This window comes from Agelaius phoeniceus, chromosome 12, assembly GCF_051311805.1.
Source record: "Agelaius phoeniceus isolate bAgePho1 chromosome 12, bAgePho1.hap1, whole genome shotgun sequence".
NCBI classification, from domain to species: Eukaryota; Metazoa; Chordata; class Aves; order Passeriformes; family Icteridae; genus Agelaius; species Agelaius phoeniceus.
Window position 1 is genome coordinate 1,613,236 of NC_135276.1, and position 25,294 is coordinate 1,638,529.

Sequence of the window (25,294 nt, forward strand, 5' to 3'; positions counted from 1 at the left end):
AACATCTCTCTAGTCCCAAACCCACTCATTTGGGGTTGTCTTTCTCACATCCTAAGCAGTCATGTTCTCCTTCCACATTCCTTTTACAGTTACATAAAAATACATTGGCTGACAGGGGTTCATGAATAAGGAATGAAATATATTGGTTTATTCCTCAAAAAAGATCAGCTTTCAATTTTGTTTTACTGAAAACTGAAATTACAGCACCAAACTAACTCCAGCATAATGAATGAAATTACATTCTCACACATAGATGCAAATATAGTCTGGCTTTCCCAAGCATATTTATTAAATAGATTTGGTGTATCCATTTGGCATTTTCCTATTGTTACATGATGATACATTACACATTACTCACACCAGCATGGAAGACATAAAAAGGAAAACAATCCCTATGATTTTGCTCAGGAAAATGCTTCTATTTTGACACAATGTATGTGTGTGAAGTGTGGAACATTAGGTCTGTGGTTTCATGTCTCCATTTCATGTCTCCATCTTGCTGAGGGGTAAAAACAATGAAAGGCTTAAATGGTGTGAAAACTGAGATTTCACCTAATTTGGATGTTTGTTTTGCACCCAGCTTTGCATAGGGATAGAAAAGGATGGGATTTGTGCTGTAGGGATCACTCATATGCAGTAGTTAGATGGGATTGGGTTCCTGGAATGTTATAAAGAACTTCCATACTCCAAACATGGAACAGGAACATATTCCTGGACAGCTGTGCATTTCTAAACCTGCTGTGAAAAAAAAAAACCCAAAAAACAAAAACCCAACCTAAAAGCTGTAAGTAAACTTCTTATGTTAATAGACTTGGGGTGCATTTGAAAATTAAACTCACTGACAGTCATTCATCATTAGCATCACAGAATGATATCAGCTACTGAGATAAATAAACAAATCCCGCCACTCTTCCCCAACTCCTCAATGCTGTTATGTAAACCAGTAAACACTTTTTAAAGCTGCTTAACCAGAATGGCAGAGCCAAGCTGCTTATTATCAGCTATTCAAGTGTGAAGTGCTGGAAACAAAATGTTAATCACAGATCCATGCTTATTTACTAACAAGGATTTAAAGCAAAAATTCTTTATTATCTTTTGTTTTATCCTCTACATCTTTTGTTACATCCTCTACAGAGATGAAGTAATAAGGCTCCATGTCTTCAAGCTAAAGAAAACTATTCTCTCTCATCCACCACTTCAGAGAATCCCAGAAACTCAGCATGGTTTGGGCTGGAATGGACCATAAATCCCACCCAGTGCCACCCCTGCCATGGCAGGGACACCTTCCACTGTGCCAGGCTGCTCCCAGCCCCAGTGTCCAACCTGGCCTTGGGCACTGCCAGGGATCCAGGGGCAGCCCCAGCTGCTCTGGGCACCCTGTGCCAGGGCCTGCCCATCCTGCCCAAGGAACAATTCCTCATTGCCAAGATCCCACCCAGCCCTGCCCTCTGGCACTGGCAGCCATTCCCTGGCTCCTGTCCCTCCAGCCCTTGGCAATTGTCTCTCTCCATCTTTCCTGCAGCTCCTTCAGGCCCTGCAAGGCCACCCTGAGCTCAGCCCAAAGCTTCTCCTGTGCAGGTGAACAATGCCAGCTGTACCAGCCTTTCCTCCCAGCAGAGCTGCCCCATCCCTCTGCTCATCCTGGTGCCTCCTCTGGGCTCTCTGCAGCAGCTCCAGGTCCTTGCTGTGCTGGGCCCAGGGCTGGGGCAGCTCTGCAGGTGGGGTCTCACCTGAGGGGCAGAATCCCCTCCCTGCTGCCCACACTCTGGGCAGGGGGTTCTGGCTGAGCCAGGTTCCTCTTGGGCTACAAACAAGTCCCTTGGGTTGTGCAATTTGGTGCAATTGCTTCTGCTTTGGTTTATAAAGGCCAAGGGCTCTGTGCCAGCAGCAGTCCCAAGCTGGCTCTGCAGGCAGTGACCCCCAGGTAAGACAGGCTGCCGGGAAAGCTGGAGCTGCAAGAATGTGTCCCTGGCCTCCTCATGCCCCTTCTCCCCTCCTGGAGTTCATGCTCTGCTCACTCACATTGTGTTCACTCCAGCAGTAAAACCTCTGACTCCTATCCCCAGAAAACCTAAAATAGCATAAATCAACAGGCTCCCACTGAAGGCTGTGAAATCACTTAAATTCAAATCAGCTACAGTCTGGATTTTCATAAACTACTTGTATTCTAAAAGATTAGGTGCACAAGATGTTCTTAAGTTAAAGCTAAAATAAACTTCATTAAGAAATGAAGCAGTAGCTTTTACCAAAAAAAAAAAAAAAAAAAAAAACAACAAACCAAAAAAACCCCAAAAAAACCCTCCAAATCTCTTTTTTCCTTCCTTTATTTTCCAAACAATCTACTTAAAACATTTCAAACATTTCAACATTAATTCAGCTGCTGAAAGCCTACAGTTTCCTTCTACTTCAAGCAGAAAACATGGAAAAACAGCTAAACAATTTATAAAGCAATTCCTTTTTCTCTTGGGGAAAAATACCTCATAAGACTGAGACTTTGGAATACAAATGTGAGGATGGCAATTGTTGCAGCTGCTGGGCTGCTGCTCCAGCAAGCTCCTGAAAATTCTGTGTGCAGCACTTGGATTCAGGCACTGCACAGATTTGTCAGACTGATTTGCCATGAAAGGTTGCAGCCTTTTTTAAAAGTCACACCTTTCAGACCTTTGGGTATCTCTGCCCATAGGTTATAATCCTTAACTGCAGCAAAGCCAGTCTCAGTGGGCAGCTGACCAAACTGCAACACTGGGATAGAGTTAACCTTCCTCCTGGAAGCTGCTCCAGTGGTGTGCTTTGGATTTAAGGAGGAGAATGATGTTGATAACACTGAAGATGGAGCTGGTGCTGAGCAGTGCTCTACTCTGAGTCAAGGACTTTTCAGCTTTCAGCAGGATGCATGGGAGACACCAAGAGCAGGGAGTGGACACAGCTGGGATAACTGACCCAGCCTGGCCAGAGGGATATTCCAGACCATTCCACTGTGCTCAGCACATAAACTGAGGGGAGCTGGCCAGGTGTCTCTCAGGAGCTGGCTGGGCAGAAGTCTGTGAGTGGTGAGCAACTGCAGTGTGCATCACTTGTTTTGTATATTCAAATTCTTTCCTTGCTGTTATCACTATTTCCTTCCTTTTCTGTCCTATTAAAGTGTGTTTATCTCAACCCATGGGTGTTCTCACTTTTACTCTCCCAAATACCTGCCCCATCCCTGGGGAGTAGCAGGGAGTGAGCAGTGCCTGTGTGGTGCTCAACTGCTGGCTCAGGTTAATTGACAAACGTCCTGATTTTTTTACATTATTATTCAGAATTGTGCAAGGTATCATTTTGAAATCCCAAATTTTCCTAACAAATCTGTAAGAAAGGCTGTTTCCCACTTCCCTGAGCATAGTTGATCACAAGTTTCATGGAAACATACATTATCCTGAGTGGGATGGGACCCACAGGGATCATCCAGTCCAGCCCCTGGCCCTGCCCAGACCCCCAACAATCCCCCCAGGATCATGGATGCAGCCCCTGGCCCTGCCCAGACCCCCAACAATCCCCCCAGGATGATGGATGCAGCCCCTGGCCCTGCCCAGACCCCCAACAATCCCCCCAGGATGATGGATGCAGCCCCTGGCCCTGCCCAGACCCCCAACAATCCCCCCAGGATGATGGATGCAGCCCCTGGTCCTGCCCAGACCCCCCAACAATCCCCCCAGGATGATGGATGCAGCCCCTGGCCCTGCCCAGACCCCCAACAATCCCCCCTGTCCATGCCTGGTGCCCAAAGGCTCCTGGAGCTCCGGCAGCCTCGGGGCTGTGCCCATTCCCTGGGCAGCCTGGGCAGTGCCCAGCACCCTCTGGGGGAAGCAGAACCTTGCCCTGCTCTGCAGCCTGAGCCTGCCCTGGCCCAGCTCCAGCCACTCCTGGGTGCTGCCCCTGGCCTGAGCAGAGCTCAGAGCTGCCCCTGGGGAGGAAGTCTCAGACTGCTCTGGCTGAACCAAGAGGGACCTGCACTCAAAAGCAGGAATCCCATTAATATCTGTGAACTGTATACAGATGAATGTTGGCAATTTTGGTATTGAATAACTGTGTTATCAGGGGTAAAGAGTGAACAAGAGTTAGTCAGCCACCACACAAGGCCCAATCTCATTAGCAATGCACATGAGTGCAGTGAAATCCCTGAATATCATTGGGTGCATACAGGACAGAGAAATATTTTAAAAGTCTAGTCCACACTCTAAAAAACAGCCTGCATGGGGAGGTGTATACCAAATGTCTGCATGGAAATAAAATGTGTCCCTAAACAATTGTGAGAACAGGCCTGCTGGGCATTTCTAGCTGCACAGACAGCGTGGCTGTGCTGTGTGCTTGTAGTTAATGCAAACCTCACCAGTTTCAATTTTAACATAAGAAAAGTCTGTTCTTTGACTGCTAGAAAATAACACCCATCAATATTCCTAATGGAAATATGCTGTTCATTTGAGAATTCAATCAAGAACACAACACCTGAAAAATAATATATCCATGTCCATGTGGAAACCATATTACAAGCAGCCACTCTGCAAAGTCAGTGTGTTCTCCATAGCTTCACACAGATCTGAATGACTGCTCCAAGATACCAACAGTGAAAAATGAAGAGGCAGCAGAGATGATTTCAATGACAAGAGCAGTGGCGGAAGTGAAGTCTAGCCAACTTTAAATTCCTTTCATTATTTTTATAGCAACAATAATCCCCAGCGTTCATGATGATTTCCTGTATGCTATTAAATGACCATATGCCAAATTATAATAGACTAAACAATTTTTTCTGATTTGTCTAGACCATAACTTCTGGATGATGCATTAAAATAGCAATTGTTCTCAGGGATACACTTGGCAGAAGGCAGCCAAGATCACAGTGTTGCAATATAATAATGGATGATTATGTTCTGAAATGTTTTGCAAAAGTATCAAGTAAACATAGCAAACTCCCAGTCTAAATGAGATTTTAGCTGTAATTAGAATTAGCTGAAAAGATGAAGGATTTATTCTACCATAATTTTATCATCAGACAAGGAAATGAATAGCTTTTTAATGAGAGAATAAATATTGGATCATATTAGTTCTGGAGTTCAGAGTGCCTGAGTTTTGGGCAGAGAGGTGGAGGTGGGGCTCAGCTGGAGGAGGCCTGGGAGGCAGGGAGGGGCTTGCAGTGTCCAGGTGATGTCCCCAGCTGGGCAGGGACGTCCCCATGGGATCTGGAGCTGCAAAGCTCCACAGAAGCTGGACAGATTCCTGCCTCTGGCAGAGGGGCTGTTCTGAGCAGCCCCGGCTCCCCTGCATGGTTTAACCTCAGTGCTCTGCAGTGAGTCCCTTCCCTGGACTGTGCAATGTCCCTGGGCTGTGGGAAAGGAGCAGCTCCCATGGAAAGCAGGTGGGGAGCACCTCTCCAGATCCAAGAATCAGTCACATTGCCTAATCTTTAGGGCATATCACAAAGGTAACTTTGGGAGTTTTAATGAAACACACGAGGTGAGGGATGTGGAAGAGTTCTGTGCACAAGGGTTTCATTCTCCTGTGCATCGATGAGCGTGGGAGGAGCTCAGCCTGCCATGGATCTTTATCCTATTGCAGATTTCAACATGCAAACCCTTGATGCCTACCATTGAAATTTTGAAATTTTCTTGTCATTGAATTTTTAAGAAAATTGGTGCATATTAATAAGAAAATATTTTTGAAGGATAAAAGTTATTGTTGCAGAAAGCTATTCAGCCCTAACCAGTCAGTCTCCCACATTTAACATTTATTTTTTTCCTCTTTGACAAAATGTTGTTCTCTTCCTTGAGTCATTTCAAGAAAATAGCATAATAAGGAAAATTGATAGCCTCTTCCTTATTGTTCGTGAAGCAAGAAAAACCACCAGGAATCAGTACCTTGCACATTTAACTTAATTCTCTCCATTAATTTTTGATTTTAAACTGTTCTGCATTATCAGACCAATCTTTGACTAGTTTTTAGCTTGGACTCATGACAAACTTGTGCAAAAGAGGGCCCCTCGTTTTATTTACACAAAATAACATAATGATATCAAGATCTACTTTGCAGCACATCCAGTTGCATGACACATATGGCAAAGCCAGTTCTTCAAATAAACCCTTTAGTCCTGAAAACAGCTGAAATTTTAAATTCCAGGTGCGCTAAATTTGGACAAGACTCAAATGAGGATTATTGCATCTTTCTGCAACTAGAAACTAGAACTGCAACTAGAAAGCAGCCTGAATTTACCCTTAAGCAGAATTTAGGGAGGTGCAACACTGCTGTGTCAAAATTTGCAAGGCTTCCTTTAAAAGGACAGCTGAACTGGGAGATGAGACAACATCAGCTTTCAGCTGTACCCCAGCAGTTTAGGGCTTCCTGGGTATTTCCAGTCAGGAAATCATCCCACTGGGAAATGGAGTTTTGGTTCCTGAAATGAACCCCATCTCCCAGGGCAGCACTGGGACACAGCACCAGCACAGTTCCCTCTCAGTGCCAGCACCATGGCCCTCACTCACCAAGTGTGAAATAAGAGAATTAAAAACTGAAGGACTCCCTGTGCATCATGCCTGTAAGCAGCCCCAGAGTCTGGTCATGTACATCTGTGTGTGCTGGGAATCAGGCACCAGGAGCATGGAATGACAGGACAACTGACAGAGGGAAGATTTAGAGCAGATATTAGGAAAAAAAATGTTCCCTGGCAGGGTGGGCAGGCCCTGGCACAGGGTGCCCAGAGCAGCTGGGGCTGCCCCTGGATCCCTGGCAGTGCCCAAGGCCAGGTTGGACACTGGGGCTGGGAGCAGCCTGGGACAGTGGAAGGTGTCCCTGCCATGGCAGGGGTGGCACTGGGTGGGATTTAAGGTCTCTTCCAGCCAAAACCATTCTGGAATTTTTTAATAAAAGCCAATGTGCACTGGTCTCATGTAAAATGTTTTGTTAGATGACAAGAGCTCTGATCTCTATACATTCCTGCTGTATATGTAGCAGGTAAATTTCATTTTTCCCAGTGTGTGATCCCAAAGCAGACCAGCAGCAGTTACTCCCTGTGAGCCCCTCTGCAGCTCTGGGTCTCTCTTGCTGGAGCACATTCCAGGCCTCATTGGAGAGAACAGCAAAAACCCCTCAACTGAATGCAAATGAATATGAAGTTTTCTGTGCCATTCACAAAACATAATTAGTCTTATGAGACAAAAGTATTTAGTCCAGAAAGGGAAATTCTTCATATTTAAAGATACTTGGGGAAAAAAAAAATCTCTTAGTTATTGCACTGAATAATGAGAACCACACACTCCCCCAGTTCAAGTTCTGTGTTTTGCATGGGAGTGCTTTACCCTGCAATGTAAAGAATAAAAATTTGAGGCTGCAGTTCTACAGAGATAAGTGTATATATAACTTTATACATAACTTTATATTTGGTGAGCAAACAGCCAAGATTCTAGAGGTATCTTACCACAGAGGAATTCTAGGTCATGGCAAGATTTGTATGTACTAAATACAGAAGTGGAATCTTTACAGAACTGGTGATTTGCATCTTGACAATAGAAGTCGCTTCAAAAATGCTAAGCAAGTTTTGTAGAATCCTATTCTGAGTTCTGTAGAATCCTATGAAAGGAAAACTTAATCCTTTGCATTTTTAAATTATGTTTTATAGCACTGTATTGGATTACTGAGATGTTTAAAGCCAATAATCCCCACCTGCTCCAAAGAAGAGTTTTTGAAATGTAGCCACCTTTTCCTGTAGCAGCATTGAGACTCAGCATTACAAAACCATAGACAAAGCCAGAAAATGATGGCTCTTTGAAAACAGAAGTCATTGTGCAGAGAAGAGGAAGAGAAATAACCCCCTGAACAGTGTGATGTGCTATCTGTCAGCATCCACCTCTGAATTCATCATGGAAGGAGGGCATTTTCCCCAAGCTTTGATTTAATTTGTGCTTGTTGGGGAAGGGTGAGATTGCCTCTTGTCTGTACCTCATATAAAGCAGGGGAAAGCAGGAAGACAACTTAGTACATTATGGAGTGAATGACACAGAAATAAGCCTGAGAGAGTGATATTAAAAGGCTTGGGAAATGAAAAATGGCTGTAAACAGAGTTTTACATTTACTTGCTGCCCTGGGGAGATCCACTTAAGATAAATGTGACAGAGGCTGTCTGGTTTTAAGCATAAACTCTACAGGAACACAACCAGCATAAGAAAGGCAGTCTTATTAAAGAACATGGTGATTGATAGAGTAATTTCAAGTAATGACTAAGCTTTTGGTAGAGTTTATTTTAAATAGTAATTGTGTTCTTGTGCTTCTCAGACAAACTAGAATTCTCATAATTCTGTGGATGCTCCAAGGCCAGCAAGGCTGCAGCCAAGCCCATGCTCATCTCAAGTCATTTTGTTATTATGTAAGTGGCTATCAATGACAGCCTGAGGAGGACACAAATGACAACTAAAGTCAACTTACTTGCAACTACTAATGCTGTATTTACATGCTAAGCCAACCCTGAATATTTTTCCCCCTAAGAATTGATATGTATGCATATCTGAATAGCATTTGTGCTGTGGCTGATAATCTCTTTGGTTTGTGCCAGAAATGAGACAGAAAGTCAAGATTAAAGGGTGAAAACCTATCAAAAACTGATTGCAGGCAGGTCTATTGAGCTCCCAAACCAAGGCAGACAGAATTCCAGCCAGCAGTCCATTTCTGCTCAGATCCATAACCTCTTGCTGAAAGGCTGGCAGCCCCCTCAGGAGCAGAAATCTGAATTCAGTCCGTGGTTCTGCACTTACAGCTTCATTTCCAGAGGCAGCTTCAGCAGTGCTGCCCAAAAGCCAGACTACTAAAGCATGCTGGGTGGTCTTTGTGTGGCCAGTGTGTTCCTCTACAAAACATTCTTCCCCTTTGAATTTAATCCTACCGGACTCCTCAATCCCCTTGTCCCCTTCAGTTTGGTCTCCCTCACGCAGGAAAGTTCCTGATGAAAGACTTCCCCTCCTTAGAGAGGTTCACATTACAGGCCCTGGAACATTTATCTTTCTAAAACTCGACAAGTTAGGGAATTACTGAGAGTTCCCTTTACAAATACATTTGCTAAAAAGAGAAAGGTGAGAGCTGAATTAGCAACCAAAAGCCTTCTCCTGTCCCCAGCTTTCTTGGAGCTGCAGAAGGAAGAGCTCAGATCCTTCAGCACTGCCCATGGAAGGTTCTTCTTTTGATAGCTTGCTTAACTATTCCAGTTTAGTGCAGATTTCTTACATAAAGAGCATAAAAGCCACTTTGAGACTTCTGAATGAAAAATTGAATCAATAATTAATTTTTGCCTGGGCAGAGATTGTCTGTGAGGAGACCAATTTTGGCTCAAAAGTATGAGATAACAACCTCAGAATATTCAAACACACTCCCAAAGCAGCCTCAGTGGCACTAATAAAGGAGACCATCACTGTTTAAATACCTAATGGGAGGCTACAGCTGAAAAGATCAAATCTTCACATTTCTATTATTATTTGCAACCTATTAAATCACAAGATTATAATTAAAACAATGTTTGCATGACTCTTTTCTGAGATGCCTTGCTGTAATTAGTCACCATAGAATATTTCCATTTAACCTAAGAAACTCCCAAGTACACAAACACAAAGAAAACACCATCTTCATTAAAACATCTTCCTTTTGGCTTCCTGATCTGCTCTGAGCACAAATGAGAGGAATTATATGGATTTTTAGGGTTCACAGGCTGTAAGAACTAAGGCATAATAACCTTTTATTGCAAACCCAAAAATCCAGCAACAGGTGCTAGGATGATGCAATGAGATGCTAAGCATATAAATAAATACAATAATAGCACAAAAAAGACAAACTGGTGTCAGCTTGTAATTAAAATTTGATTTTCATTCAACTGATCCATTAAAAAAAAGGGCAAATGATTCAGCATATTTTTCATTAGCATAACTCATTCTGAGTTAAACCTGTTCATCACATCTTTCTAACTGATCACATGAACCACAAACACATCCCAGACCTGGCTTGGCACTATTTCTGACCTATAATTACAGATGATGGTGGCAAAACATTTCAAATCTGTTCCTGTGACAGAACCAGTAGCAATGACAGATTTAAGGCAGTGCCTTGCATTAGCTGGAATGATGTTTGGTGTCATTGTTACCATGCAGAAAAGGCAAATTTTAAATACCTGAACTGATATTTCACAGAGTTTGTCGTGGGAAAATGCCCAAAAATGGGCATTTAAAAAATTAGCTTAGTGATATTCATAGCTGAATCGATGAATCAACTTCATTAGATGTGTTTTGGAAGTGCATTAGGGGTTTTGAGGCTATAAATACCTTTTGTCACACTTACTCTGGTGCCAAGGGCAAGCCTTGGCCTCAAGAATGCAATAACCAAGTCTGGGGGGGTGTACCTGCAGGTGCTGGAACACCAACCTCATTTCTGCACCAGCAATGTCTTCTGTAACCAACAGGAGGTTATGGAAGTACTGAGTGGGAATGAACCTATGTCCAGGCAGGTAAAGCTTCACCTTCCACATCAATAACAATTTTCTCATTAATGAAAATGCCTGAAGTGCCCTTAAAAATGAGTTTGGGAAAAAGAAAGAGGAAAATCTTACAATTGGTGGGACTGCTGGATCAAGAACAGTTTAATTTTTTGATGAAATGACCTCAATATGAGGCAAGTAGAAGGGAAAAATTTACATTTATAGAAGAGATATAAATCAAAAAACCTATAATTAAAAAAATGCCATGCATGTACAAATATACACATAAAAATACTGAAAGCTTCATTCACCAGAACAGGATTAGGCTTTTTTTTCCTCCACATTAAACATGCCCTTACATTCAGCATATTTTCTACCAAAATGTTCTTTTCAAAATGTTGCCAGGGTGATATCACTATTTCAATCCAACCAATTTCCTTTGAAGTCTCCCATAACAGTAATTAAATAAATTGCTCTTGGAGTAATTATGTTGGTTTTTTTTTTTTCTGGAAAAGGAACTATTAGGTTAAAGAGAGATGAGAGAGTCTGTCACCAAACATAATCTTTCTAGAAACACTGGTGCTTGCTACATTTATTGGAAGAAGGATGGAATACTTAAAAACTTTGGACCTTTTTAGCTTTTTTAAAGGAAATGTCAACTTCCCAGCTGAAGTAAGCACCAAGCTAAAATGACTGCTGACAGTCCTGGGAGTGCAGAGGGAAAGAAAATGGAAGTTGTGTCAATAGAAAGCTTTTCAATTCTATGTATTAAGCCCAAGAGGGCTGGTGAGAACTGGGAGGCCAAATTGCGGTGTTAAAGCAAGTGGATGGTGAACAAGATGAAGGGGATGGAGAGTCCAGGACTGATGATGCAGAGGAGGGCACAGAATGGAGCAGTCCCTTAATCCATCATGTCGGAGCCCTTGGAGACTGGGCTGCTGCAGCTGGGGAGGTTCTGTGTGTGTGGCCATCCATCAGCTCCAGTGCCTCCCTCTCTGGGAATTTGACCTGCCCTGACAGAGGCAAACGAGGCTTTCACAGCTCCACAGAGTTTCCAAATGTGTAACTTTATGTTCCAGCTGTACTTTGGCTTTGGCTCCAAGTCAGGCTAAATATGCTAGGTGTAGCATGTCGGGCATCTCATGAGTTTTCGAGTTTGTTTTTTTTCCCCAGAATAAATTCTTTTACCTTTGCTAGGGATTCCCTTTTATTTGTGGGGATTTGGCATTCATCTGATAAGCAGCACTGATTTCAGAACAAACTTAGCTAACTCTCACCTTGTTCTCTGGCTCAGTCTGGTACTTCAGATTTCAAGGAATTTAAATTCTGGTGCTTGCTACTATTGTTCACATTGCAAAGAACATGGAGCTTTCCATTTAAAGCTTTTCTTTTAATTCCTTGGCTATGTTTTCCTTTATGTGTGATGCTGAAACACCCATCCTCCTTTTCCTTTAAATCTCTCTGGTATATGAGATAATATTGCATAAGGATAACCCACATGGATCAGTATCTGAATTTCTTTATGGATCTTTACCATATCCCACCCAAGGACAGTGAGCCAGTACTTGTCTGCAAGCTAAACCTCTACTTTCTCATCACACTGAAGACCCAAAGACAGCGTTTTCAACTTAAAAACTCACAAGGGTGAGCAAAAGGACAATAAGAAATAACTTCCTGGAAATCCAGTGGTCAGAGGGAATAAAGCACCAGACAGGCACCAGCTGGAGAAACTGGATCTGGGGATTCATCCAAGAACAGGGAACATCTTTCTGAGCAGACAGACATATTTCTTGTTCCAATGGATGGCTGACAGGGTAAACATTGCTATAAAAAACTTAACATGGTATTTTATTTTTTTTTTTGAACTCTTCATGCAAATTTTGTGAACCCCTTCTGGCTTAAGCTTCAGCAAGTGAGTTTAGAATCAGACCCAAGGAATGGCAAATCCATATTATAAGCAGGAAAAATAATTACAGAGGTCATGCACAGGCACTTGAATTATGTTTGTAAACACAGCTTGAACTAAACCCAACCATGATACGTGACCCGAATGATGGTGTAACAATGAGATTGCCAATAGGAATGTTTACTAAATGCTTATTTAATAATGGAGCTTAAATAAATAGTGTAAAACATAATTTTCCACATGTTAATGTGAACTTGTTAAAATTTCAGTGCCTTGTAAGCCCTTAGGACAGTGTCACCGTTGCTTGTGACATGCCCAAGCTGGAGTGAGCTGCCAGCACAGGCAGCAGGACCCAGCTGGATTCTTAGGCAGCATCAGCACCACTTTTGGCCTGCCCAGGCCTTGAGTTTGGTTAATTTATTTGGCTGTAAGAAGTTATTTAAGGACCAAAGGGCCATTGCCTGATTTGCTTGGGTTTATTGCTTCACTCAGGATGACTCTGCTGTAACACTGTGGGTTTATGTGTATGTTTGAAATGAAAGGGTAAAAATAATAATGCACTGGTCCATACACAGCAAACTACTTGTGCAGCTGTGTATGGATCAGGAAACAGCACAGGAGGAGAGAGGAGATCTGAAAATTGGAGGATGATGGGGCTGGAAACTGCTCCCCAGGGCTCAGCTGTGGAATCACTGCAGCCTGGGAGCTGCACAAAGCTCAGAGGCAGCACAGGGAGCAGAGGGTGCTGTTCAACACCCAGAAAATCACCTTTCACAGCAACACAGGCTGCCATGTGCCCTACAGAGCCCAGGGGAAAGTGCAGCCTGAGGAGCAGGTTTGCAAATTTAACAGTGACTCTGGAAAAATAACGTGTTAGAAACAGAACAATGGCTCTGGGTCCAGGGAGAAGGATCCATCCCTGAGTTCTCTGGGATAAGGTCCCACCCCCAATGCCTCAATACCTCTGCCTGAGGTAGCTGATGGTTACTTTCCATCAGGAAAAGGCAGGGACTGGGAGGCTCCTCTGCATCACTTTTAACTGTACATAACTTGTATAAGAGCTCAGTGTGGCAGAACTGATAATTCTCTGGTTAGACTCTTTGAATTTAGGCCAACAGAACATTCTTGGCTTTCAATTTCTGTTCTTTTGGGTTAGATGAGCTCAACAAGCTGCAGCAGATTAAACTGGTGGACACTTCAAGGACCTTGCACTGAGACCTGGATGTAACTCCAGAACTGCTCAGAGGCAAAGCACTCAGCTGGACAAAGGGCAATGTGTCAGCACTGTGTGAGCAGAGGAAACAGAGGGAACCTGCATAACCCTAACCCAAGAGAGCACCAGCCCCTGCTTGGGAGAGTGGTTTTGACAGCTGTTAAAAAGTCATTACCATTCTATTCTTTGCTGGGAAGTTTTCCCACTTAAACAATTAATTATCTCTGTATTTGTTAAATATAAAACAAATCAAATTACTACAAACCAACAAGGAGAAAAGTGGTCATTCCATTTGTTGGACACACAACTTTGGTTGTGTCATTCTGCTAAGGCTGGGAGCAGCAGAGGGGTGATAACCAGTGGGTCAGGGGCTTTACTGGGAGAGAGCACAGCACAGTCTCTGTTGAGCTGTCCTTGGGGTGAGCCTGTTCCTGGGATGGGGCTGTTCTCTCCTGGGCCTCACACATGGCAGAGGGGGACAGGAGACACAGCTGGCACCTTTGGGCTCATGAACAGGCCAGCAGAGCAGTGAAGGCTGCAGCTGGCTCCCAGCCTTGGGATGAAAAGCTCATTAGTGAGTGCTAAATGTTTGTGTGAGCACGTTTTCTGGAATAAATAAGGAATATCTTCTACCCAGCGTGCTGCAAGTCACACATGCTGCCTGCAGTAAGAAAGCATGAGAACAGCTCAGGAGGTCAAGGCAGAGCCTTTGGCTTGGTTGGTTATTTTTGCTTCAGTGACACCCTGGTTCACAAAATGCAGCTGATGGCACGAACCCCAGCCAGGATGGCCAGGAGGCCTCTGACAGTGGCCAGGCTGTGCAGGTTATGTAACCTGCTTTCTGTTTTGGGGGAGAGATGGGAGAGTTGGAGGCCAAATGGCCAAGTTCTCCTGTAAAAGAAGGGAAAAAGCTGCAAAAGTACAGGGGGTCAGACCCCATGACCATGAATATTCAGTATTTTAGGCTGTTGTTTCTAAAAGAAGATTGTGTTCATAAACAGAACCAGAAAATACCCTTCAGGGTCAGTCCTGCTTTTGATTCCAAATGGTAGGTTGGCTCAGACTTCCCCTTTCCTGGCCTCTCCCATTATCCCATTGAATTCATTAGGAGGCTGTGGCTACTGGCCAAAAGAAACGGGTAATGCATCCCAGAGCCCATATTCTTTGAAATATCTTCTGAGACAGGAATTTATGGCATCAATATAATGAAACTCAGATTACAGCATTAAAGTCTGAGTCTGTCTGCTTGCCACACATACCAGAATTATACAGAAAATTTGAGCCACAGAACCCTGAGGAAATTGGGGAAAATATGCACTCCCATCTAGAGGGAGGCTTTAGGAGTTGGTTGCACCAAGTCAGAGAACAAGTTAAACCAAGTTTAAGAACAGCCTCAAGCAAGAGAGAAATCACACATGATGCTACATAGGTAGCAGCAGCAGACCTGAAAGAACTGCTATGGAATCACAAACACTTTGGCTTTGGCACACTGAACTCAGCAAATTTAGCCTGGTCTACAGTAGTTACTACGTTAGATAAATAAAAATACGATCAAGTCCTGACTCCATTTTCATTTTGTCCCTCCTCCCCCTGACCAGCCCTGAGAGAGTTACTTTTTTGCTTTAAGGTATCTGTTTAGTATGTTGTATTCTATGCCATTCTCTTTGATATTATGTTTATTATTATATATTCAATGATTATCAAATGGGTGCTTTCTATCCCAAAAAATCCACATTATTCTCCTGCAGTGATTACAAGAATTGCTTTTACAGACCAGAAGCTGGACAGCTTTTTCCTGTAAAAGAACAGGAGAGACTTCACCTAAAACCTTGGAACAAACCTTCATTTATGAGACAAGGGAATCATTTTTTTTCCCACTACATGAATTCAGTGGGCTGCCACAGGCCAGTCATAATCTGTTATTGTTTCCCTACAACCTTGTACTATTAATTTTTCTTTTTAATGAACTGTCCAGTCTAGTTTAGCTGTGGAAGCTATGATGGAGCTGCAATAGAAATGGTTTATGTCATGCCTTTGTCAAAAAGCTTTCCCCTACAGCAGCAGAATGTAATTGAAAAGCCATTTTAAAATAAAAGTAACTGAGCGCTTGCAAATGCAGGTTGTCAGGACTGGAGAGGGAAAAACCTTTGCATTACATTAGATTTTACCAATCACTACTTGTGTGTCTTTATTAGTGTTTATACAGATGAGGAAAGTCACAGAAACTGCATCTGCTGCATGGTTATATCAGCAAGTGTTCCTGCAAGATACATTTTTAAGTTTTTCTTCAACTGTGACTAACAACGTAGTAATTGGCTGGGTTAAACACCTCAAAAGAATTAAATACACTAAATTGTGATTTATTTTATGGCATACAGAATATGTCAATTTTTGAGACAGCAAACTAACATCTGAGCAGAATTCAAATAGTTTTTATTGCATGTGAAACCTTGAAAGGCTGAGTGCACAGCCATCTTTTCATATGCAATATATATGTGAAAGGCATGCTATTTACTCTTCTCTTGGGTTTATTTTTCTAGCCCTGGCTATGTGTATTTTTTCTTGGGGACACTATAGTATAGATTTTAAATATGCTATTATTCTCCTCCTCACCATCACTATTAAAATACAAAGTGAGCAACTATATCTAAATATATATATGTATATGTATATACACACATAGATATATAGATATATATATGCACAGAGATATATGTATATAGGTATACATGTGTGTATATATACACACTGTCTATTTATGTATTTATTGTTAAAGCTGACAACAGTTTTATCCACAAATTCCCATTAAAATTGATTCAGAAAGACTCCGATTTCACTTTTAATTCCCACTTTTCCCCTTTGAAGCAACTGTGGAAATTTTGCCAGTTCATTTTATTGGAGCACAATTTCCAAGTATCTGAGGTTATTTTGACCCAGAAATGATTGGAGTTTTGGGGAGTTTTTCAGTCAATGGATCAATCTTTTAATAGCCTTTCTCCTCTGCTGGTCAATCTCTGCAGCCTGTGCAGTGCAAATTCCTTAGGGAATCTCATCCTGGGGGGGATTTTGGAGTTTCCCATTCCTTAGCCCAGCCAGGCTGCTCCAGATCCTGCTCCAGAGCTCCACCCTGCAGCCCAGACATGGCTGGGATGCCCCAGAAAGCTGGAAAATGCAGGGATGAGTCTCTGATGACTCAGTTGTTTCAGGATTCAACCAGGAACAAACTTTTTTGCCACAAAAAGCTGAATTTCATCTGAGGTACATGTTCATTGTTTCCAAAAACAAATCACTCATTTCACCATTCTTCTACATTGAAGATTCTTTCAAGGCAACATGGAAATAACTTTCTATTAAAAAGTAGATAGGAAAACCTGAAATGTCCATGTTAGTAAGTACTGAGACCATAAGAGACAGGACAGTGACAATGTATTTCCCCACCTGATGTCTTTGAAGCCATTGTGATTTCTAACAAAATAAGCATTCTTCTTTCATATCTGTTTGACCAGATTAGGTCTTATAATTATTCTAACAATGTTTCCAAAGGTTTTTCAGCTCAAGCAAGGACCTGAAGAGAACCAAAAAGGCAGAAGTAATAAATTCAGACTCCATCTCATTGCACAGACTATGTGAAATGACACTTACTCTTCTTAACAGTTCACTCTCAGGCATTTCTTTAAGAGCCAACTGGAGATTCCCTGTACTTTGGAGTGTCATCCTACTAAAATCAAAGCTTTTGCCCTCACATGTGAGCCTATTTCATTTAGATTACTAATATCCATCCTAAAATACATGTAACAAGCTAATCCTACAGGTACACTGAGTGTCTGTTCTGTGGGCTGACACTGAGAATTCAAAATTCAGGTTTTAAAAACCTACAGAAGTGGATATTTGTAGAGAAGCGAAGTGAAGATGTGAGACAGGATAAAAGGCAGCTGGAGGGGGAACACTGCTCTGACTTGTAGGCTGGGTTCAACATGCAGAACAGGGATTCCAAAGGAAAATTAATTTTCTTTCCACGTGCCATCTGTGCAAAAACAAAACTATAGAGGAATTTCATTCCAGGATGTCCTCTGTGCATTGTGAACAGCCTGGTTTTCCCATTATGGTCTTTCTAGATAAGAATGAAATATTACATATGAAAGAGGCAAAGTATGCATTATACAGCACTAATTTATGGATTTAGGAAGTGAACTTCAATTTCTCATCCCATCTGAGGAACTCATCACAGCCTTCCAGGATCTGAGGGAGCTGCAGGGAGAGAGAGGGGCTGGAGAGGGGCTCTGCACCAGGAGCTGCAGTGCCAGGGGCAAGGGCTTCACAATGACAGGGGGGAATTCAGTCAGGTATTGGCAATGAGGAATTGTTCCCTGGCAGGGTGGGCAGGCCCTGGCCCAGGGTGCCCAGAGCAGCTGGGGCTGCCCCTGGATCCCTGGCAGTGCCCAAGGCCAGGTTGGACACTGGGGCTGGGAGCAGCCTGGGACAGTGGAAGGTGTCCCTGCCATGGCAGGGGTGGCACTGGGTGGGCTTTAAGGTCCCAGCCCAACTCATTCTGGGATTCCCTGATTTTATGATTCTATGAGAGTATTCTTCTTTGGGGTCCTGAGGACCCTTTATTCCTGTGGGATGCTTTACAGGATAATATAAAATCATAGGGAAGTGTATTTGTTGTGCTTATCCTCAATCTCTCTTGCAATTCAGTATAGAAAATCCATGCAGCACAGGAAGAAAATGTCCAGTCAGGATATTCCCAGTTCCTGTAGCTCCCTGGTCACCTTCTGCAGTGACTGAGCCAAGGCTGTGTCACAGCCCCCAGCAGCTCAGCAGGGCCTTGCTCTCTGCCCCGCTGCTCTTTGTTCCATGAACAATAGTTAAGCATGAATATTTTACCTTCTCAACTCTTGTCATTATCCAGATACTGTAACAGGAAATTTGCATTCCTGAATAGGCACAGCTGGAAGTAATTTAAGAAAGATCCTTCAAAAGAAGGGAAGAGAATTTAGGAAGCATATGGAGTCACAGGTTTACATGATAATCAACAAAAGCAGCTCTTGTTCCTCCTCATTTGCAGGGAGACACTTCACACTCCAAGCAGAGGGAACATCCCACAGTCTCTCTGCAGGAAGCTTTCTTTCACAAATTATTTGCTTTAACTCTGAAATGCAAAGAAGTTCATGAAAAAAAAAGACAACACTTTGTCAGATAAAACTTGGGTAGGGACCCAGTTAAAATTCACTTATCTCACACACTAGTGAGAGTGATGGGCTGTTTTCCTTTAAGCCTATTCCTCACAGTCCTTTAATTTCTAAAAATTAAGTCTGTTTGGAAGTAGCTCTGAAGTGAAGAACAAGTGGAGTAGAAAGGGGCCTGAACTAAACCATGAACTGAGATATTAGAAAATGCCAAGAGAGACAAAACTGTGGTGAGAAAATTCATGTAACTGTGCATGGAGCAGAGACATGCAGAACTAATTTCAGATATTTTCTCAATGTCTTCTTGATACCCAGGAATGAATTTGAAACCTAGTCAGCACGTCCTCAAACCAAGCCCTCTTTAGAATCGTTCTGTCAAGAAACTGGATTTGAACAACAGCTGAGCACTGTTTGCAAAATGTGGCTTTTGTGTTCAGACAGGACCAGAATCTGCCATGCTGAGCTCTGTCATTGCTCAGGAGTTAATTCAGCCCAGTGCTGCTGGTGTCACCCAGCCTGGCTGCTGCTGTCCCCTCCCCAAATCTGAGGACAGCACACACACGTCCCATAGAGCTGCTCACGAGGATGTTGAAGGGTTCGTCCATTTGGCTGCCAGAAATACGATAATTGTCATTTGAGGGATTTTCACAGAAATTAAGCATCTGTCAAGCAGGACCTGAGTGAATTGAATGTAGAAAGTGTGAATGAGTCAGCAAGACAAAGAACTTTTATATCCTGGCACTGTACTTTTTATCCCACACGATTCAGGCCAGCTCGTGCCTTTGATTCTGTATAAATGACAGTGTTTAGATATTTACCGCCGGTTACACCTAATCTGTTTCTGTGTTAAACTTAGAAACAAACAATGGACACTCCTCTAAGTGAGCAATTCTCACCTCTGTGGAATTGCAGCAACAGCACAACTGAAAGTCACAGAGGATTTGAAAAATTAAAGGCATCAGAGCAGCAGATCCAACTAGTTTTACATCTAGTTTCCTAAACTCTACACTTCCACACTTTCCACCTTCTCTGAAGCTTAAGGGTCACCATGAAGTTACTTTCCTAACCCAAGTCTGAGCAGTTATAATGAGCTCAATAGTATTGCACAAAATATCAGAGAAAGAGTCCAAATGTGGAATTAATCACTCACTAGAATAAGGTATAAACCTGTTTGACTGATCACTTCCAGCTGTAAACCTAAATATCAGAACAATTCTTACATTCCTGTTCTTCAGTGTTCCACTGCTGTGAGTTTTCAAGTGATACTCTGATGTTTAAAACAAGAAATTCAACAAAAGGGATTCAAAACATGTCCCTTATCAAACTGTGCTGTACAGAGGTAGAAGGATGGTCTGTGTCCTACAGCTGACAGCTATCAGGAGCTCTGGTTAAACTCTCTGAGGGATCAGTGCTTGCAGAAATATTCCCTATGCTGCACAAACATTGGAGACACTACAGAAACAAGGTCCCAGCCATGTATCCCTGACATCCCTCAGGAGATCACAGGGCTGGACGCAGGACTTACCTTCACCCACTGGAAACCTGCTGCCAGTTGATGTAGCATATTCCACACATCTGAAATGCCACCTCAGGAGCTGTGACACCTGTCAGCCCTCTGCTGCCACTCAGCCACTACTTCAGCTCTGGCTGCAAAGAAGGAAAAACGACATTTGAAATCCAAACTATTGGTGGGACCATAAAAAAGGAAACTGAAGCCTGGCCTATAAACTACCACAGCAGCCTAAAGAGAGTCTAAAGACAAGCAATTAAATACTACTTATAATTAATAAATAGCGTTTATCTAGAATTACAGAAGTCCAGGTTAGGAAAGGGCCTTAAAGATAACCCAGTGCCACCCATGCCATGGGCAGGGACACCTCCCACCACCCCAGCCCTGTCCAACCTGGAATATTTAAGACTCATTTTTGCTACAATGTTCCCATAACTAAAATGCTTGAGGCCGTATCAAAATTCTTTCACATCTCTTTTATGTTATCTATGGAAAAAATCTGTTCTGGCAATGTTATCCCAGACAAGACACACTGTAGTGAAAAAAGGAACAGCTGCAGATGCCATTAACCAGCAAGACGTGCTTTGAACATTTCTAAGTGCTCTAAAGGCATATTAGAAAATTAGTGGGTTTATCATTATGATGGAAAAGGGAGAAGATTATTTTAGGAAGTGGAACTGCCACTAGAGTAGTGAAAAAATACATAAGAGAAGACAAGAAAAAAAAAAAAAACAAACAAAAAAACCCCAAAAAAATCACAAACCCAAAAACCCCCCGAACAAGTAAGAGGCGCCTCTGCCTGTAAGAAGTTCATCTACAGCTGTTTCAGTGGTTACAATTCTTTCATAAATAGGGCAGGAAGTTGAGTCAGTCTGGACAAAGGGAGCAGGAACAAAGAAGAAACCTGCTGAATCATTTCTCATGACAAGTCTTGAATTTAAATTGGTACATTAAGGATGGTCACAATTTCCCGGAGCAGTCATCCTCATACCTCATCATTTCACACCTCATCATCCCAGGTGTTTCTGACAATGTCCCCACACAAGTAAAATATAGATAAAATATAATTAATGTGACTGAATGCAAAGGAAATACTCAGTGTGATCTGTTGTTACCTACTGGTACAGACACTGCATTCCTGAGGTTCATTTGAGACCCTGATAGACACTTAAACAGCCCTAACTGAATTCTAGGACTAAGATCCATTCCAGCCAAGGAAACCAGGCTAGATTCCCTAGTACCTCCAAATGTATTAACTGAAAATGTCTAGAACTAATTATTTAATTATTAAGAAATAGCCTCTGTAATTTGGGCTGATAGATCCAAGTCAGTAATTTTCCGTAGTGTTTAATTGTTGACGACACCTCATCCATATCAATCCTTCATTTTATACCCACTCTTCACCCCTGTTAAACCTATCAAGTTTTAATTGCAAAAAAACAGTTCAGCAGCACAGGTGGAATTTCAGAGTTCCCAGCACAAGTGTTGAAAAGGAAACAGGCATTGATTGGCTATTTTATATTCAGTATTGCACAAACATATTTCACTCTTGCTCCACCAAAGAAGAAATAAATTCATGTGGCTTCTGTGGCCCCTCACGACTGCAAATACATTGAGGTTTTTTTAAAAATTTGGGATACACGTGCCATAAAAGCACATTCCTAGACAGTGCATTTTGCTAAGGTTAAGCTCTGTGAAGTGATGATTTGTGTGATGACTGAGCCACTAATATAAAAGCACTTGGTTGGTAAAAGTACTCCACACATTCATGCTATGAAGTACCTATGGCACTTTGAAATATATTCATTTTGCAGGTATTTTTTTAATAAAGGACCCTTTTGAACTAATTCCCAATTCATATGAATGACTGAAACTGAATAAACTCCCTCATTTTGAGAATTTGTTCAATATCTTTACAGGAAACAACATCTTTATGGATGACTTTGCAGCTCAAGACTCCTTTATGCCCGAGGCATTTGAATTTGCTTGGATAAGGACTTCTCAAAATATCCTCTTAAATATCCCTACCATCCAATTTTTTAAGCTCTTTTGTCTTTAAAAGCCTCAGAGATTTGATAACAGCTACTGCCAGTCCCCACCTGACCTGCAGCTCCATTGACTGCATCGACCTGGCCACCAGCAAAGGCACCAATCATGGAACCGCAGAGTGGGCTGGGCTGCAAGCATCTTAAAGAATAAAAGATAATAAATGGCAAATGATCATTTCACTGCCAATCACAGCCTCTATTCTGCAGTCACACTGCATTTCAACAAATATCAGGGGTTACAAACTGATACTTTTTGTAGCATTAACCATTATTAGAAGTAAATAAATCTTCATATTAACATCGAGCAAGGAGAAACTCCTCCAGATGTCAATTTTCATTAAAAATATAGTTTGAGACTATTTCCATCCTTGTGATTGTAGACAGAACAGTTTGAGTAATTGATATTTAGGTGTCAGATACCTATTTACTTCCTATTACCATTTCATTGATCAGATGCCTATTACTTACTGTATAATATTTTTATTTTCCTATTTCCTCTGCAGCTGAATATGCCTTCAGGAGTTCTAATAACTTTATAACGCTTACAAAAGGGCAAAAAGCCAAGGGCCCCCAACTGCTGTATTTACAGAAGGCTGTTTCAAAGTCCAATTACAATTACAAGAAAACTTAAAAAAAAAAAAATCCATTAAACAGTTGCAATGCTCCAAAGAGATTTGCCACAGTGTCTCTTTAAAGCACACGGCCTGACAAGGGTTTTTGGGGCGACAGAAGCCGCGGCTCAGGGCTGGGGGATGCCGAGTGCCAGGCGGAGCCGCTCGGAAAGGCGGCCGGGAGCGGGGCAGAGCCCGGCCCATTGTCCCCGGGGAAATTACTGCACAATGCCGATGGCAGAGCGGCCCGGGCAGCAGCTGAATCCGGCATTGTCCTCGCACCACAAAAAGATTTGGGAGTCTGAAAAGCAGAGGAACGGAATCTCACAGCTTCTTAGAGTCCCCTCTGAAAGGGCCATTGTAACATCATCATAAATCCTGGGCTCCCCAGGCACTTGACAACTAAAGCAGTGGACAATAGAATTCTTGTGCTGGACAAAACACTCCTTGTCTGCCAAAGCGCTTATCTGCTTCATTTACAAATGTCTTTCATTGTACCCAAATAATTCCCTATTAGAAAAACGATTAGGAACAGCACTAAATAAATATTCACAGCTTTGTGGGCCGTTTGGCAAAGTGAATAAACCGATACAATCGAGGTGCACGCAAAATACGAGATTTATGCCGAGGAAACCCAAAACAACCCCAAAGCTCTGTTTATTTTCATTTTCTCTTTTCCTGATGCGCTGCACACACATTTGTCCCTCTACAAAACACCCAGGTACATTACTCTTATCAAAAGAGATGAAAAATATTAGAAATCTACAACAATCTCAAATTGGAGAAAAATGGCATCCACTGTACCCCTAAAATTAAATATTTCCAGGAGAGCAGTTCCAGAAATAAACTTGGGAGCATATCTGAGAGTTTAATGAAATAGAGACAAATTGCTCACGATCACAAAAGGATTTAAACTGTGGATTTCTAACTACATATGTTTAGGTCCCACTTATAGAGAAATCCAAAAGCATCAGGGATGAGTTTCTGAAATGAAATGGTGCCAGATTTTTGCAACTCTTTTCAAGCCCAATGAAAATTCTGGTAAATATCACAGAACTGACTGAAAGAGACTAAAATATTCCATAAATATGACACTTCAAAAAGCATTTCTAACACAGTCAGAACTCCATTGCCTCAGGTTTCCACATAAATAGTTATTTGATTACAATTTGCTGGAGAAGTGCCTATGGAAACACAACTGACACCACACACAATGATTAAAGAAAAACCCTAATAATCTAAATTATTGCTTAAGCAAAGAGTGCTGATCATATTCAAAGTGCCAGAGACATCTGCATGGCTGAATTAAAACCTGGAGAAGTCAAAACTTCTTGACTGAATTATTGATCATAAACTACTTATTCAAATCCAATATAGGAACAAAGTTTTTACACAGCCCAGGCCAATGGACTGAGTGGCTCAAGGGCTTTTTCCCCCCTGTGATTAATTATTACAAGCCTACAAAAAATGCAAGTATTCATGACCTATGAAACAGATTACTCGTATTAAATATTCAGAATGTATGCAATAAACAACATCAATAATGGTCAAATAAAAAAAAAAGAAAAAGAAAGGAAGCTAATGTAATTTAAAATAAAAATTATGCAGGTTTGAGCTCACAATCACAAAGGTTTAGGAATATGTGAGCTTTCCATGGTTCTATCATGAATTTGCAGTCTGGCCCTGCCACATGTCACTTAACCTTGGAGCCATTACTGAAAGTGAGCAAAGGCACACTATAAAACATTTCACCTCTGAAAAATGCATAATCCATATAAAACTCAGAGCTCCCACATGCCAGCTGAGGATCTCTGCTGTTTGGGTGCAGAGCTTCCCCATTTCTTCTCTCACTTCTCTCCTCACTGAATAATTAGCTGTTCTAAAGATGTAGGTATAAGTTCTGTCTTAAAATAAAGTTTACACTTGACTTCCCCGATGCTGTTTTTTGGTGTTTGCTGCTCTGTGCTATGCACTACCCAAACTCCCCTTTCTCCTGAAGCTGGATCATCTGTATAAATATAATTTGCATGAAATTATTATGATTATTTCTGCAATTTGCATTTCAGGAACACAGTTCCAACAAAATCTGCTTCCTGTCAGCTCTCTGAGTTTTATTCTAGGCCCTAATACACACCACAGCACCACACCACATTTTTATATAGAGTAATCTCTGTTTAGGTATAAAAAATGGATCTGCACTGGGGTTTAAGTCTCAGTGTACAACAGGGATTATTTAACCCTTCTGGAGAACTTGGATCTGGGGGCCTTGACGAAGATGATTTTCCTTGGCTGTGTAAAAATTGCTCCTGTGCTAGCCATTATCTTAGCAAGTAAATAAGC

At 42.0% G+C, this 25,294-nt stretch overlaps 1 protein-coding gene across 2 annotated transcripts in view; it reads right to left on the reverse strand.

Moving 5' to 3' along the window:
* Window positions 1-25,294, reverse strand: part of CDH11 (cadherin 11) — an 83,518-nt gene that overhangs the window by 22,105 nt on the left and 36,119 nt on the right. For both annotated transcript variants that reach the window (XM_054640838.2, XM_077184864.1), the window contains exon 2: window positions 20,311-20,432. The gene's annotated coding sequence lies outside the window, so the exon portion shown is untranslated. The remainder of the gene's footprint in view (window positions 1-20,310; window positions 20,433-25,294) is intronic.